The sequence below is a fragment of the Quercus suber genome, unplaced genomic scaffold (genome assembly GCF_002906115.3).
Source record: "Quercus suber isolate HL8 unplaced genomic scaffold, Cork oak 2.0 scaffold_116, whole genome shotgun sequence".
NCBI lineage: Eukaryota > Viridiplantae > Streptophyta > Magnoliopsida > Fagales > Fagaceae > Quercus > Quercus suber.
In genome coordinates this window covers 613678-628044 of record NW_027069581.1, presented here as the reverse complement: position 1 = coordinate 628044, position 14367 = coordinate 613678, and the positions used below count along the sequence as shown (strand labels likewise).

The 14367-nt window shown below is 36.5% G+C and overlaps 1 long non-coding RNA gene across 1 annotated transcript; it reads right to left on the bottom strand.

Moving 5' to 3' along the window:
* Positions 1-2837: 2837 nt before the first annotated feature.
* LOC136068470 (uncharacterized) lies at positions 2838-6320 on the bottom strand. The gene is made up of 4 exons (XR_010629816.1): positions 6122-6320; positions 5246-5410; positions 4008-4254; positions 2838-3092 (listed from the first exon to the last, which is right to left on the bottom strand). It is a non-coding gene; the product is annotated as an uncharacterized LOC136068470 (long non-coding RNA).
* Between the last annotated feature and the right edge of the window lie 8047 nt (positions 6321-14367).

Below are 14367 nucleotides of genomic sequence, written 5' to 3'. Positions count from 1 at the left end.
ATAAGTTGTGGTAATTGCTTAACTTTGCCAAGGGATGACCGTATCCGCTAGCTAGGTTGTGGAGTTCCTTTCCACTTCAACTGAACAAAATCCCAACTACCACTTAGATTATCTGAAAACTCATACCAGGCTTGAAAAGCACCTTATGGAATGAATTCCTAATATTTTGGTTGGAAAATGCCTTGGCCTTGATACAAAGTTTATAATGAAAGGAAAAAAATCAAATAACATGTCAAGTTGTAATTGGTGAAATATAAAATAGAATACAAAAAGTGAAACAGAAAATTTGCGTTCAACGGGCAAGGCAAAACAAGATAACTGTGAGATAGGGTGGAGATTCTAAGCCTTAACCGGATTTTAGACTTCCAATGCTACACATGCAAACAATTAGGAGAGTCACACCCTCATTAACTGGTTTATACAAATCAATGACTAGTAATATGGATTATGGACATGCTCTCTTCTTCAGTTCACAAGGTTATGTTTTCTGCCTTATGCCACCTTTGTTGTCTAGTGGCCTGTAATATGAAGCTAAACTTCGCTTCTATTTATAGGTGGAGATTTACGGGGAAGCTTGATCCAACCCTAAAGGATCTGATGACACATGTTATCATATCATTTACCTCATAAACCCTCTGAGCACAATCCTCATGATGTTCCCTTGAGGGGGTCATGCTCTAAATTTAGGCGCCTTGATCCCTATCCAAGGTCAAGTTGGCATGCAATGTCTTCTCTAAGGTGCCAGGTTCCTCAATAGCCACCTTAATCCACATTCGTCCTCAATGAGCTAAGCCTCAAATGGTATATGGTGTAAAGAGTGATAGGGTCATCTAGGACCACCTTAATTCAAATCTTTTATCACACCCCAACTCATTATTGGTATGATATTGTCCACTTTGGGTTATCTCTCATGGTTCTAAAAGGCCTCATACCAATTAGAGTCCAAGGCCTCCATATAAGACATAGACTTCCCCTATCCCGTCACATAGGTCTCCATATAAGGCCCAAGACCTCCCTACCTAAGGGATGTGGGACTTAGTCCAATGCTTAGTCCAATGCCAATATATAATTTGTCACAACCCAAAGAAAAGCGTCTTCCACATATGCGCTTATACCCCAAAAGAACTAGTCTAGTCACAATTGAAAATCCTTATAAAATCTAAGGCATCACGTCTTTCATCCAACGAGTTAAGTCTCAAAGGGTGTATGGTGGAATAAAACAAGAAAGCCGCTTCTAAGTATACAGTCAACCTGGCTCGTGATTTTTTGTTGGAATCTTATGTCCAAAGTGAATCTAGTAAAATTTACTTACAAACCCTATTGTGAACACCCCCACCGCCCCCCCCCCCCCCCCCCAAAAAAAAAAAAAAAACAGCCCTAAACATACATAATCAACAAAATAAACTTAAAACCTCCAAAATGATCAAAATATCTTTGAAACCTCCAATATTACTGAAATACCCTTTAAACCACTAATATTACTAAAATGCCCTCAAATCATCGCAATAACAATAATTGTGAAATCTCCAAAATGACCATGACATGCCACAAAACTTTAGAAATCTCCAGTTAAAATTCAATATCCTACTGTAATGCCAAATGGATCCTTAATATATTTAATTTGAACCAAAAAAAAAAAAAATTGATGCCAAATTTTCAAATCTTATTTAGTTGTACCATTTGCATCAATCCATGTGTTTCTTACACTCAAGAAAAGGTCATGTATTCATTTCTTATCATCTAAAGATAATAATGATAATAATAATACTTAGTAGAAAACATATCCTCAACTCCTTATCACTGAAATTTTTAATATACTGGGCCCTATGCAAAATTCAAGGCATTCTAAATATCTTGGCCTCCCTTCTCTTATTGGTAGGTCAAAGAATCAAGTCTTTGCAACCTAAAGGAAAGGGTCGGTCAAAAATTAGCGGGTTGGAAAGCAAGCTCTTATCTATGGGTAATTATATATACTATTAATTTTTTTTTTTTTTTTAAAAAATTTTGGGGGGAAGTGTGGATTTGGAAAAGGTTCTGAAGGTGAAGTATAAGTCAAATGGGAGTTTCAAACTGTCCAGGATATAACAATTAGCTGCAAAGTTGGCCATTTGTTGAGACCTATAGCTTGAGAATAGTAAAAGACTTAATTAGCACGTACAGATTATTAGGAGATCATTAGGAAACATAGATATAGGCCATCCTATCATTTAAGAATAGAAAAAGACTCTAATTTAGCTTGTAGTGGACTATCAGGAACTGTGGATGAAGCCCTCCATGTTATTAATGCTCATATATGAGAGGCCTGAGACTTGGTTGAAGCTTATAGTAAGGTTCTCAATTAGGATAATATAGCCAGACTGTTGTTGGGAGATAAAATACTCAAGAAGTTTTGAAAAGCAGCAAGGAAAGCTGGAAATAGGGTGAACTAGTATCATGTAGTACACTTTGGCCCTATAGTTGATTAATTAGTGGGCACCCCATCATCCCTTCATTGTCACAAAGAAAGAGTTAGCTTCAAACCAGAGATTTCTTACAGCAAAAAGAGTTTTGCCAAGATCTAAGTACATCCCTTTCCAAGAAGCTGAGCCTAATTAATACTCTTTTTCAGTCATCCATATCTCATAAATTCTGGAATGTTGAGCTTTGAAAGGTGCAGAATAGATAAAGCTATTTTGGGTTTGCAACCAGCATTGGACTCGACCTAAATGCAAGAAGCTCAAAGTCCAACAGCAGACTGAAGCACAGCTGCTTTTGGCAAGACAAAAACTTAAGGACTCACTATGGTTGCTAAGAAAACATCATATACTCCATATATACGTGTCCTCACACTATAAATGTATGTAAAAGCAAGAAAAAAATTATTATAAACAAAAAGAAAGATAATATCATCTTTCAAGCCCTACTAGATGAGCAGTTTCTCTCACAGTTAAGCTTGCTCAGACTCAAGTCATAATCAACTCACTAGCTGAAATAGTAAATATGACTCACCTTAAATTAAGCCATGTGATAATAAGAACTGAGGAAGCCAGGAGAACAAAATAACGCCTAGCGGAGAATATGCCTGTTTGAAAATAAGCAGCCGCACTACCTACCTGTTTGTGGACACTAAATAGAGTAAGACACAAAGTGCATACAATTAAACTACAGGGAAAAACATCAAGATAGACGAGTGCATTACTGAAATTTTGATTCCAGTGTCTATAACACAATTAGAATTCATTGCTTTAGTGTGGGAGTGTGCAACAAACAAAATTTGAAGGGTCTGATAAAGACTGTTTCACCAATTCAGCACTGGAAATTGAAGGCCTTAAGTAATATCTCTTTCATATTTCTCAGAAAGAGACAAATAATAGTATATTGCAGTGTGTAGAAAAAAGAAGAAATATTTACTGGCTCAGTCCCTCCATATCTCAATAGTCATCTTCCTAAATTCCCACCAACTTTAAAACTGTCATTTTGCTAGCAAAACCCTTGATTTAGGATTCACCATAAGAAGGAAGGATACTGGGCATTTTAATAAATTTATACAAATATATTTAACCCAACTCAATTAACTCTTAATCCTCTAACTAATTGGAGTCAGATACATGGATCCTTTTATGCCACCTCAGCCTTTTACAAGGTCATACCCCTATTTACTTTTTTAACATCCATGTCCTTCCTTCTAACTTCTACCCACATAATTATCTGTCTCCCTTTTCCTTTTGTTCCTTTCACATACAAACCATCTTTAATGACTTTCCCTAATTTAAATTTCAATTCGTATTACTCTACCTCGTCATAAATTATTACAGGGTTGGTTTTTCTGTTTTCCATTATAGTCATCCTTAAAAAATTCGTGTGCTTATTTTTCTGTAATATTTTATATGATCACATCAGAAGAATTTGAAAATTAAAATTAAAATTAACAGGGGTAAAACAACATATTCACTTGATAAAATAAAATTGCTGTAATGCTAACAACTACACTCTAAAATGATTAGAACGCAAAGTGTTAGAGAACTCACAGTGAGAGGAACCAAAGCAACAGAATACATTGGTAATTTAACTGCCCTCCATATCAAAATTGCCTTAGAAACGTCATTTTCTTTTTCTTCTTCAGTAGTCGTGCCAGAATAGTCTGCATTTCTCTCTGAAGATACCTGTTGAGATTGGTGTCCTTTTTCTATTTTCAATTTTCTTCTGTAAGTGGTATGGAAATGCTTTTTACTGTTACAGAAGAAGCTTGATGATCTTTTGGAGTTTAGATGATACCTAAAAAATGAGAAATGTCAGTGAATGCAGAAAAATTAGAAATGAGCCCACTTTCCCCTCTCATTCTTTCACAAAAAAGTAAATTGGAGTATAAATATCAAATAATAATCAGGAAGATTCAGGCATGCCAGCAAAAGAATAATATGTTTCAAAAAATTGGATCATAAGCATTACACCTTGTACTTTTATTGTACAATAGGCCATATTGGATGAGTTCTACACAAATTAAAAGTATCTTCAAACTTCAACTACAATGTTTTAAACTATATTCAACACTTTGAAGAATAAGAAAGAACTCAATTTTCTAAGATGCTATTCAAGAACTCATAGATAACTTCTTGGTATCTTCAAATGACATTTAAGATAAATGTCATATACAATGTTTCATTTTAGTCAATGTTTTTGCAAACAGTTTGTTTTTATTCCCATTTACAACAAAAATTTGTTTCATTTAAGTTCCTTTTTGCATGATTCACTATATTTTGTTTTTCTTTCTGATGCTTTATGCTTATGGCATTTTGAAAATTTTAGAAACTGTACGTTATCCTTATGAACAACGCCATAGCATCCTTTTATGATTGGTTAGCTTTATAATGAAATAAAAACAGTCAGCTTTAGGCTTCGTTCTTAGTATTAGTGTGTTACACTTACACCTTTTTTCCAATTTTAAATTTAGTGCCTAAGGACTTTCCAGAATATATACATGACTATTTCCTTTTTGTATTTCATGTCATCACTTAATAAGACCCCCCCTCTTTTTTGTTTTTTTTTTCAGTTGCGGCAGAAACATCATCATTTGAAGTTTGGAAGCTCAGAAGTATAACAAATGAACTATCTCATCATTGATATCTTGTAGTTTGAATCGTTAAGGACAAAGAACATAATAGAAATACCACACAAATCAATGTCTCATAAGAACAATTACAGAATGTTTGGGATTTAAAAAAAAAAAAAAGAAAAAAGAAAAAAAAAAGAGAGAGATGAAACTTGCCTATTTGAGTAACTCCGATGCAGAAGGTATTCATTGAGTTTCTTCAGACCAGACCCTGTGTTTAGGTTACAATATATTGTGGCCATTGGTATCTATGCATTCCAATATTGTCTAGAAACAAGGAGGAATACATTTAATCCCATTCAGCTATGTGTCCCACTAACACTGACAATTCAAAAGAACACCAGATTAGAAATTATAGCAACAATAATGTCCACTTCAATGATGAATGCTACTTTGAAGATGGACAAATTACACATTTTCGCCCTGTTGTTATGTCCAAATGACCCCATTCATACATTATATAGCAACATAAGCACCAAGTCATCAATCAATATATAACCCATAACAATTTTCGCATTGAACCCACAAATGCCTATACCAATTAAAATGTAGTTATCAATACAAATTTGAGAACAAAAATAACCGTCAATACTCAATATAGATATTTGAAAAATTAAAACCAAGCCAGGCAATCTTAATGAGCTTAAATTTGATAATTTCATCCTTCAATGAGAACTTTGCTAAGCACTAAATAAGTCTATCCCGTGACATGTTACCCTCATTTCTTTCTCTCTCTTTTTTCTTTGGCATAATTATTCAGTTTATTCATCTTCCAATAAACACTAAAAATAAGTCTATATCATGACATGTTACACTGGTTTCCTAAAAGAATACAATGGAATGGTTTCTTTTCAAAGACAATGGTAACATAATCTTTAACATTCTATAGATACACAAATTCAAATAAAATAAAATAACCAAAGGTGGGAGCTAAAAAAAAATGACAATAAATAACAGCGGTAATGAAGAATATATATAAAAGAGTTTGTGCGGTTCAAGAAAGAGAAGTAGCTTGCAGGGTTAGCGTTTCACCTGGAAAAGTGACATATTTCTGAGACTCTTTCTTTCACTCTCGCTCTTGCTTTTGCTTTGTATATGTGGTGAGGCTAAGAGATAAGAGTGACAGTTACTTGGGTCTCTTTGGGAAGACAAGCAAAGGTAACCGTAACTCTGTAATGGGAAGAGAGTGTGAATATTTGGTAATTTGAAAAGGGTGCAGCTCCTGAGTCCTATCCACTCTACTCTGTAATATTAATCTGATCAATATGAGTCAGTGACCAGTAAATTTTTGCCACCTAAGATTACAAGTAGGACCCACGAAGACAAACCGACTGACTAGACAAAAAAGAGGAGAAGAGAACCCACTAGCGAGTAGTGATGACTGATGACCATCATTTCCAACTTCGTAGTACATGCTCAATTTTCAGCGATTCCCCATGTGTTCATCATCTTGAGAATTTAATTCATGATACTTTAATTTTAAAATTTTTAATACCTTGCCACGTTAATTGAAGAGCTTTTGACTTAATATTTGTTTATGACGTACTGATTTAAATGTTTTAACTAATCTTAGGGTGTCTGTTGGGCTATAACATAAGAGGTGGGGGTGAGAGAAATTAATATGTTCTAGATTCAAACCTACCGAGCAAAAATTAAAAAAAAAATTGTAATTTAAGATTAAGGACCTAGTAATTCTGGTTCACGGATGCCCTTAAGACAATTTTAATGGACTATTTTAAGAAATGTTTAATATCATTTTTATAAAAAATATAAAAAGTTGTTAAAAAAAATTAGTTACTTTTTTATTTTTTTCATAAAAAGTTTTTTAAAATATTATATAAACCAATGTGGGTATTTGCTAACTTTTCCTTATGATTAATATGCTTGTTCACATATGCATGTGCTTGTGTACACACAAACAAAAGAAAATGTTAAATAAAAGTTTTTAAAGAGGTTTTAAGCCTTTTTTTTTTGTTTTTTTTTTTTTTTTTAAAATGTTAAATAAAAGTTTTTAAAGAGGTTTTAAGCCTTTTTTTTTTGTTTTTTTTTTTTTTTTGAGAATGAAACCTGGGAATTTTATTAGAAATAGGTTTAGCCAACATCGGCTAAGAGCACAGAATAAAGATGTGAAGGAATATCCTCCATCCACATCGAATAATCGCTAACATGTCTAGCATGTTTAACTAGGTTATGAGCAACAGAATTTCCAAGTCTACGTATATAGGAAAAAGATATCCTACTTGAATTTGTTAAGGCTTTGGCTGAGGCAAGGATGTGACCAAAGGGAGAAAAAGAATCATCATTGTAGCTAAGAGACTTGATGACATGATCTGAATCACCTTCAAGAATAAAGGACAAGCAGCTAGTTTCTAGTGCAAAGGAGATAGCCCATGCCACTGCCAATGCTTTTGAAAGCTCAGATTTGTGCTAAAACACAAATTAAATTACGCTAGATTGCTTTTACTCTAACTTATCTAAGTGTGAAACAAGAGTAAATGAAGCGCAATCATCGAATCTACTCTGGTGCATACACATGAACAATAAACAATAAAAGTAAATCACAAGAGTAAGGGAAGAAAGATGCAAACATAAGATAACATCAAGATGTGTTATCGAAGAGGAAACTGAAGAATTCGGCGAAAAACCTCTTTGCGACCCTCCAAGTTGAAATCGATCCACTAGAGAATAAAGTTGGAGTACATGAAAAACAAAAGACCCTTCAAACCTAGTCTACCCTATGTACTTGAGCCCTTCAAGCTCCTGCTACTAACAGATTCTCGGAGTCAAGTCTTCTTGTTAATTACCTTGATTGCATTTTACTTGCTCCTATATGTACCTTGTGTTCAACTTGTCATAAACTTAATGAAAGTTTTGTTTGTGTGCGAGTGTTTCAGGATATAGGTGTGTACATGCAAGTGCTTCACAGTTTCTAGAATTAGGTGTGAGTGAGTTTTGTCATTGTTTCCAAAATCACGTTTAAGTCAAGAGTCTGTTTAAGGGGTTTTGTCACGGAATAGCTAAAGAAGGAGATTGTAAAGTTGTTATTTACAATTATTTTGTGTTGGCTTTAATTCTGTGCCAAATTTCATTGTATTTCTGTTCAATCATATGTACACTGTATTTTATGTGGGATTTTATTGTATGGGTTGTGGGTGAGAGAGAGTGTGAAGACTCAAGCACCTATTGAAGACAAAGTGGATTTCGGGAGAAGTTTCACAAGAAGCCTTCCTGCAAAGTGAGCCACGTGTAGAGCACATGACTAGAATGTGAAGAGTCATGACAGTTGGTTTTCATGGATAATTCGTGGGTAAGGTCTTCTCGCAAAATACCCGCAAAACATTCTGTTTTGCTATTTTGGCATATATGCTACACCATGTCTTCACCCACACTATTAAAAGCTCAAAAATGTGTTGAAAACATAAGAGCTATTTAGACCCCCAAATTAAAGTTACAGCTTAATAAATTTTACACTAACTTAATACTAAGTGTGGAATAGTGTAAATACGTGCGGATAAACAAACAAGCTACTCTAATTCATAATCAAGACAACACAGTAGTAAAATAGAATGTAAAAGAGTGGGGAAGAAAGATGTAAACACAAGATAACACGCTGATGTGTTATCGAAGAGAAAATCAAAGAACTCGGCGAAAAACCTCTCCGCCACCCTCCAAGCGGTAATCGATCCACTAAACAATCAGTTGGGATACATGGGTTAGCAAGAGACCCTCCAAGCCTAATCTACCTGATGTACCTAAGCCCTCCAAGCTTCTACTCCAACAAGGTTTCTCGGAACCGTGTCTTTTCTAGCTCTCCGGATCCCGCAACAAGCTCCATGTTGCATCTGCCATCCTTGGCTTATTCCAATGCTTCCCAGCAGCACCAAAACCATACTTGACACTTTGAAAGGGTGTGGTAAGTGTTTGGGCTATCAACCTCTCAATGGTATGGAAATGGAGAGGTAGGAGTTGAGGAAATTCCACAAGTAAATGTGTAGAGGATTGTGGCTATAACAATTTCTAACTCTTAAGGTGTTTGGCTAGGGTTTTCTCTCTAAAGCACTCTTTAACATTTGTGGGTAATATGGGTTTATATAGTGTGGGTATAGAAAGTGTGTATCAAATAGTATAGTCTGGCAGAACAAAATGTCTCATGGGTGTCTCGCGGGAAGGCCTTACTTGCGAGATACTCGTGAAACACAACTGTCGCCATCTGTCTTGACTCTTCATATTCCAGTCATGTGTAGGGCGCATGGCTCACTTCGTGGGATGCTTAGCCGCGAGATATTCGTGAGAGCTCCTCAGTCTTCAATTGCTTGAATCTTCACATACTCTCTTTCTATCATACAACCCTTACAATCAAATCCTACAATAAATACAGGATACAGAAGATTGAATAAAATTACAATCAAATTTGGCGTGGAATAAAACCCAAAAAAACACATAGTTTTAAATCACAACTTTACAATCTCCCAATTTGGCTATTCCATAACAAAACCCCTAAAATAGACTCTAGACTTAAACGTGAGTTTGGGAACAGTGGTAAAACCCACTCACACCTAATCTAGAAGTTGTAAAGCACATGCACGTATATACTTATAACTTGAAACACTTGCACACAAACAAAACTTTCATTAAGCTTATGACAAGTTGAACGCAAGGTACGTACATGAGCAAGTAAAGTGCGATCAAGTTTGAAAACACTATAAAACATGTAAACATATCTTGATCAAACAAAAACAATCATTAAAGAATGACTACAATGAACATTTAGCAAGTAAATGCTCATCCGGACATGCAATGTATTTAAGAACAATCCCAAGGATCAATTGCATGTCCAACACTCAACCAATGCAAAATACACGAAGTATTTGCATCATGTCCAACACTCAACCAATGCAAAATACACGAAGTATTTGCATCTAGGATACAAGATCCTACTAGGGTACAAGAGTGAGGTACTTAAGTCATATTGACAATATCTTAAAAGTACAAAATAATGCTACAAAGCATTGAGATAAACACAACTACTGAATATAAAAGTAGAGTATTAAAGTTTTAAACAAAAGTAGTAAAAATTGTAAACAAACAACAACTTCTAACTTCTCAGCCCCTATCACTACACTCCCCTTGTTAACTACACTCCCTATCAGCAACACCATCTCCCCATTTTTGTCATGGAATAGCTAATCTCCATGTTCTTTTAGTTTCCTTTGAATTTGGTCCATCTGAGTTTGGAGAGAAGTGAACTTTGTGTTGAAGCGAATGTGCTGGAAATGCATGATGGTAGCTAACCCAGATATTTTGGTATTAATTTCTTGAAGTGCAGCATGATGTTTTGTAGCTGTTCATCATAGGCATGGTAGGTAGAGGTTGAACTTCCCGGAGCAGCATGACTTTCTTGCTTGGTACTTTTCTTGGTGTGACTCATACTTAAATGAAGAGTACGAATGTTAATTGGACTTGGCCTTGGATATGGGTGCTCATTTTCCAAGGGATGGACACCTTTGAGTTTTAAAATCTGTTAGGTTCTAAAGATTTAGGAATTTTTGTACTTAGAACTCTAATGTGTATTGTTGGCAAACCATGATCAAAACAATATGTTTAGTCTTGTTTAGGTTTGCTCAAAGTTGGGTCTTTCATGTAAAGTTGGAATCGAGAGGCTGCAGATGCATTGATGCATTTCGGCCTGACTCGATCGATCGAAAGAAAGACTCGATCGATCGAACCTCGGGCAGAATGTTTTTCTGCAGAATATTCCAGCTTAGCCCTAACTTATTAAATGTTTTGGGTTTTCTGGTTTTACCCTAGGTATATAAAGAAAAACCCTAGCCACGTTTTTAGAGTTGCTCCTGTTGTATTGCTGCTCATACTTTTTTGTTTTGTGTAAATCTCTTGTGAGATCTAGAAGAGTTTTCCTTTACAGAAAGCTTAGGGTTTTCTAGGTAGAGATTACTTCAACACCTTGATGATCAACTTGGTTGCTGCCATTGGAGCTTAAAGAATAACAAGTGTGGATGCTTGTAGTTGATTGAAGAATCCAAGAAAGAAGGAGTCCGTGGATTCGGAGCTTGCACGTGGCCGTGTCAGTAAGTTCTACTGGTGGGTAGCATTAGGAAGTCAAGCGGGGAGCTTGTAAGTCCTTTTGTATGAACTTCGATTCTTTTGCATAGTGGATTCAGGTTTACCTTGAGGATAGCTAGGTCAAATTCTCCCCAAGTTTTTTACCGGTTTGGTTTTCCTAGGTGATCATATCTTGTGTTATTTATTATTCCGCTGCTTTATACTTTTAATATGATTGTATTTTTGTGATAACCTAGAATTGCATAAATTGACTAAGTTAATCACTTGGATAATTTACTAGGTTAATTTCGTTGGTTTAAGGTGTCTAAAATCGTTCAAAATCCTTGAGATAAGGCGACAAAAAGGAATACGATTCCTTGAGGCAGTTTGGTCAACCGTCTTTGCCAGAATGTGAAAGATATGAGAACTCACATCAATCTCTTCGTCAGTGATTAAATCATGTAAGAATAATGCTCGACCGAGATTTATGTACCTGGTGCTTGGCAAAGGATAGACGTTGCTACATATGATCATCGTAAGTAGTCTTAATTCAGGAGAAAGAGATGCCACACTAATTAACTTCCTATTGGAGGAAAATTCTAAATTAGTTCCTAAAGCTTCTCTAAGAACCTTTTCATTTGGATTCAGCTCATCATATACCGGTGGTATGAAGAGTATTGGCCGGTTAATGTGTAGGATTTCTGCCAAATAAACTGATGTTACTGAGAAACTCTTTCCTCTGACCTAACATTTTAGCTCCTCTCTGTCAACAATGGCATTGGCATAGAACTCTTTCACCAAGTTCTCAAATGCGTCATCAAGATTGGAAATGAGAAAGTTCCAATCCTTTGCGGTAAACCATTGTGGAATATTGGTGTCAAGGAGGGATGGCTGATCAACAGCTCTCTCAACCAATAATCGAGCTTCCATAAAGTAGTTCTCAAAGTTTTGAGAAGCAGCATAGGATCTAAAATAGTCCTTTTGAGGTATAGTGCAAATGTGGCTAGCGCTTTTCCTTAGGTCTTTACATATAGTATCAGAGTCGGCCCGGTAACCCTGTGTGGGCTCGGAGACACTACCCTACAAAGTGGGCCCTAACGAGGACGTTAGGGATTTAAGTGGGGGAGATTGTGATGCCCTAATTTGATTGATTGTGTGATGTGTGTGGGTGTGTAATGAGTCCCATATCAGGTATTTACTGGGTTGAACTGGGCTTTATTAACAACTACAAGAAGCCTCAATAGTGACTAGTCCTTTTGAGGTATAGTGTAGATGTGGCTAGCGCATTTCCTTGGGTCGTTACAAGATGGTATCAGAGCCATGCCCTAGATGGAAGTGTGGGCCCCACACGCAAGGATGCGTGTGCCCGTAAGGGGAGCGGATTGTAGTAACCCAAAAAGGGGGGTCTTGCATTCCATGGAATCCCACATCGCCTAGGGAAGCACATGGAAATGTGCTTATAAGGAATGACCTTCCTTCAATGTGTAGAGACCTTTTCCCCAGCGTAACATGGGGAAGAACAAAACCATGAGGGGCATGAGTCCCAAAGCGGACAATATCTACACAGTTGGGGCGGGGTCGTTAAATATCTACACAGTTGGGGCGGGGTCGTTAAAGATTAACGACCCCGCCCCAACTGTGTAGATATTGTCCGCTTTGGGGACCATGCCCCCTCACGGTTTTGCTCTCCCTCAAAGCACACAGCGATGGGGGAAAAGGCCTGTATACATTGGAGGGAGGTCATTCCTTATAAACACATTCCCATGTGCTTCCCTAAGCGATGTGGGATTCCATGGAATGTAAGACCTCCATTTTTGGGTCACTACAATCCACCGCCCTTACGAACACACACGTCCTCGCGTGTAGGACCCACACTTCCTGCTAAGGCATGGTTTTGATACCATCTAAAATGACCCCGCCCCAACTATATAGATATTGTTCACTTTGGGACCTATACCCCTCACGGTTTTGTTCTTCCCCATGTTGCATTGGGAAAAAAGCCTCTACACATTGAAGGAAGGTCATTCCTTATAAACACATTCCCATGTGCTCCCCTAGGCGATGTGGGATTCTATGGAATGCAAGACCCCCCTTTTTGGGTCACTACATTTGCATACATAGTTACCAGGGAAGGAAACAAATGCACAACAAAAAAAACAGACCACAAAGCTTGACTAGATCCAAGTTAGTCCAAAACAAAGGTAAAACAACCTAAAAATAGAGCATAACAAACTCAAAACAACATGCTAAAATAGATAAAGCATGTAAACATAAACACAATGCATGAAATTAGGTAATTGTGCATGTGTGTGTGCGCATGACATGGCATTGAGGCACAAAAAGGGCAAAGTGTGTAAAACACACAAACACTGACCAATACATGGTAAACATGATCAATCAAAAGGAAACCCAAGTATTAGAACTCATTTGAGTCCAATTCAGCACAGAGATGTCATTAGGACATTCTGACAAACACCTAACGTGCAACAATGCAATCCAACTATGAACAATGCATGACCATGGTGAAAACTTACCTTAATACATGCTAAATTGCCACATGGGGCCAACACAGATGCACAAAGATCAAATGGGACTCCGCCCAATCAAAGTTCTGAAAAAAATTTCACAAAATTGAGAAACCCAACCCTTTTTCGAAAAATCCCCAATTTTTAAAACCCCAAGCTAAAATCTGCAAAATTTAAGGAAAAATGAAAGCAATGTTTAGAAAAGCATACCTTGAAGTGATTTTGCATATATTTTTGCTTGAAAATGATGGGGTTTAAGTGAAAAATGATTTTGGGTTGAGAAGAGTTTGAAGAGAGGCAGTGCAAGGGAAATAAAGAGGTTTTGAAAAAACTGTCACATTTGCAACATAAAAACTGGAAACACGCGTTTTTCGTGAGTTAGATAGTAGCGAAACAGTCATGAGAGAGTAGCAAGAATGGCCACTGAAGCACAAAAGCTTTTGCGAGAAGCTTTTAGTCACGAATAAGTCGCGAGATAGTCGTGATAGCTTCTGTATAAATTGAAAAATTTCCAGTTTTTGCCTAAAAACATTTCGTGAGAAGTGTTTAGTCGCGAAATAGTCGCGAGGCAGTAGTGAGAATCTCTATATGAAAATGTGATTTTTTAATTTCCCTTAAGCACTTTTCGCAGGAAGCTCTAAGTCGCGAGCTGTTCGAGAAACAACCTCTGAACCAGTTTTTGAAGAAAAATAC